A 3,973-nucleotide genomic window follows, 5' to 3' on the forward strand; every position below is an offset into this window, starting at 1 on the left:
GCCTCCCAGGGGCCCGGTGACACCCGTGTGGCACCACAGCCTCGCCCGCCTGCTGGGCTGCCCGCTTTCCTGTCTGCCTGGGAAGGTAAACCGCTTGCCAAGAGTCTGTTGCAGAAGCTCCGGCTGATCACCTCCCTAAACAAACAGAAAGCTGCCAGAGTATCGGCCGCCTGGGGCTGCGGGAATGTGCAATCTCAGACTTCAAAGTGCCCGAAGAGATCTTCTAATTCAAATCTCTCTGGCTTTCTCCCTACTGCCTTCCGGGCCAGGGCGCTAATTGCCCAAGGAGGGAGCTGGTGCCCTTTTCAGACAGAGCCGTTCTCAAGGTTAAAAAGTTCTTCCTGGTATTGAGCGGTGGGCCTCCTTGTGGCTTCAACCACACATATCTCGATTCTGGGCTCCGAGTCACCCAGGCCAAGTCTCCCCCAATTCTGTGTTGGAGTTCAGTGGCCTTTCTTCTGGATAAACAATGCAGCTCCCTCCTGCTTCCCCTAAGAAAAGATTCTGCTCAGACCCCTGCCCTACCCCCAGCCCAGGTAGATGAAGGTGGTCTCCTAGATGGACATACCCACTGATGCCCCAAACAGACCTGGAGTTTCTGTGCTCAACTGTGTCCTACTCTGTGATTCTGTGGACTGTAGCCAGCCAGGCTCCTCTGTCCATGGAATTTTCCAGGCAAGAGTACTGGAGCGGGTTGCCATTTCCTACTCCAGGGGATCTCCTTGACCCAGGCGTCAAACCCTCGTCTCTCATCTCCTGCATTGGCAGAGGGATTCCTGACCACTGTGCCACCTGGGAAGTTGAACCTGGACCTCAGCAAACCAAGAGGAAACTAAAAGACACTTGCTCTGTGGAAGAAAAGTTATGACAAATCTAGACAGGATATTAAAAAGCAGAGACATCACTTTGCTGACAAAGGCAAAGAAAGCTTACCAGGCCCTGCTCCATGAGGAGTTCCTCCTGGCTGAACAGTATATAGAGACCCAGGAAAGAGTCAGGCTGGGCGAGGTGACTGCCCTAGCCACCTACCTTTCCATTCTGTTCATCTGTGGGTTCTGGGCTCTTGGTGTCCACAAGGTGGTGCCTGCAGATTTATCTTCTGCAAAAATGAGCCCGAGTATCTGGACTTTGGTCCAACCAGAGTCCCTCCCACTTTTTATGCTTTGCTGTCCTCGGGGCTCAGTCCCAGCTTGAAAGGAGCTCACGGGACTAGGGAGTCCTGTGCCCAGAAGAACTAGGCTGTTGATGACCACAGCGGGGTCTCAGCCTCCCTCTGGGCTCACGTGTTTACTTCTGGCTGTGCTGGGTCTTTGCTGTTATGCAGGGTTTTCTCTAGTTTCCGTGAGCGGGAGCTACTCTCTAGTCGCAGTGCATGGGCTTCACATTGCAGAACGTGAGCTCTAGGGTGCACGGGCCTCAGCAGTTGTGGCACACCGGGCTCAGGAGTTGTGGCTCCCAGGCTCTAGAGCGCAGGCTCAGTAGAGTGGCACCCGGACTTAGTTGCTCCAAGGCACGTGGGATCTTCTCAGACCAGGGATTGAATGCACGTCTCCTGTATTGGCAGGCGGATTCTTTACCACCGAGCTGCCAGGGAAGCCCCTCTCTCGTGTCCTGAGGCACCTGCTGGAAGGTTGGGAGGTTGCAGGAAACACAGGAGAACTTGGTTTGCAAAAGACAGGCACGATGTGAAATGATGATGTTGAGAGCTGCTTATCAGTGCTTACTGTGTGTCAGTCACTTTCCTGGGGTGCTTTGTTCACATTATTTTATCACACAACTATGCTATGAAGTCAGTATTAATACTTCCATTTCACAGATCAGGAAAACTGGAGCACCGAGATGATCAGGTCCTTATTCAGTAAGTGGTACTACCTGAATTTGAACCCAGGCAGCTTCCCTGGTGGCCCAGCTGGTAAAGAATCTGCCCGCTACCTGGGTTCGATCCATGGGTTGGGAAGATCCCCTGGCGAAGGGAACAGCTACCCATTCCAGTATTCTGGCCTGGAGAATTCCATGGACTGTATTCTATGGGGTCGCAAGGAGTCAGACACAACTGAGTGAATTTCACTTTCACTTTCAGTGGAACTCCGAGCTGGTGCCTGAACACTAAGCGATATACTCGGGTGGGGGAACAGGTGGTAAGACTAAGAACCCTTGCATAAATGCAGTTTGGAGAGTGCAGAAAGGTCCACCTGCTTCAAAGCCTTTCCAACAGCATGCCCGAAAATCAGCTATTAGCATCCTTTGTCTGGTTTTAGTAACAGAAACAGTCTCAGCATTTCCATCAAACGGCAGATGTGCTGCTGAGGGAGAAGCATTGCACCCCTTTTGCCCAGTATCACAGCCTTACACTGATATTTGTTGACCTGGCTCGCTGGGCCAGCTGGAGGAAGGTGTGGAAGTTTCTGGAGCTTGTGGTGGGGAGGTGGGGTGTTGAGGGGGCTGTGGGGGTGTACTGCCACCTGGTGGCTGTCTCTCGGAAGTGGCGGTTGCTGGCCGCTGCAAGGCCCGACCGCCGCGTTCCCAGAAGGGAGACCTCAGCACCTGTTTTTCCCTCAAGCCAAACAGACAGAGGACGTTTACTCTGTTCACATGGTCTTAGGTTTGGTAAAATTTGCAAAGATATTTTTGTACTTTTTTTTTTCTTAAAAGGGCCACTAAGATTATATAAGCTTCAGGCCCCACAAAACCAGCATCTACCCTGCCTGTCATTTCTATAGAGTCACAATTTTTTTTAAAAAAATCAGTCCAGGAGGATTATTTCAGGGACTCTGCAGGAAGGACTGGTGGAGCTCAATACAAACTCAGCATAAGCCTGCCTTGCTCTGACCTTGCCATTCAAAGTGTGGTCTGTGGATACGGTGACCAGCTGTTCTGGTTTTCCAGGACTGAGTGGTTTCCTCCGATGTAAAACTTTCAGTGCTAAACCAGGAAAGTCTGGGGCAGACTTGGACAAGCTTATGATTCTATCTGCAGACCAGCAGCCTTGGTGTCAGCTTGGAAGTCTGTTAGAAATGCAGAGTTTCAGGTGTCATTCCAGACCTACTGAGTCAGAATCTGCATTTTCCAAGAATTCTAGGAGCTTCAGGGGCACATTAAAGATGGAGGGCTCTGCTTTCCCCAAGAAAAGAAGGGCCCACACCAGCCCCGAAATGTGTGCTTTCAAGGGTCTCATCTTCTGCTGAGAAAACCCCATAGCGTGATTCCAACTGCCCTTTAATTTTGATAACCAGAGGTCAGGACTAACTGGCTCCTATTTCCTTGGCTACCACAGGAGATATCATGGGATCTCATGATATCATGAGACCTCCCAGGGCAGGTAGGCATAAAGTGCTTCTCTCTCCTTTGCCTTAACTGGATTCTTCTTAGGGATAAGGCTGCTGTTTGCTGAAGCATTGAATGGGCAGCCATGTGAAAATGCCTTGGAAATTGTTAGGCGTGCTCCGTGGTGGTTCAGATGGTAAAGAATCTGCCAGCATTGCGGGAGACCCAGGGTTGGGGAGATCCCCTGGAGGAGGGCATGGCAACCCACTCTAGTATTCTTGCCTGGAGAATCCCATGGACAGAGGAGCCTGGTGGTCTACAGTCCATGCAGTCGCAGAGTCAGACGCGACTTAGCAACTAACACACACACGATTGAATAAGTTGTGATTTATTGCTCTTAGGCATGGAATGGTCAGAAATCATTATCATCATTACTCCTATTTGTTGAGCAATTACTATATACCAGGCACGGTTTTAAGCACTTTGCAGGAATTAACCCTCTGACTCCTTAAAACAAGGCTATGTGGTGGGTGTTATGATGTTGCCCATTTCACAGATGACAAAGCTGAGGCCCAGAGGTTTGTAAAAGGGATCTGTCAGTGAGGCACAGAGGACAGCCAGGACTGGAAGTGAGCTGGGGCGTGATGGGGTGGAGGACTGCTTACAGCTTTCTCCCCATGGGTGTACCCGGGGAAGGCCTCCAGCGAGG

This window comes from Bison bison, unplaced genomic scaffold (assembly GCF_000754665.1).
Source record: "Bison bison bison isolate TAMUID 2011002044 unplaced genomic scaffold, Bison_UMD1.0 scf7180017864317, whole genome shotgun sequence".
Lineage (NCBI taxonomy): Eukaryota > Metazoa > Chordata > Mammalia > Artiodactyla > Bovidae > Bison > Bison bison.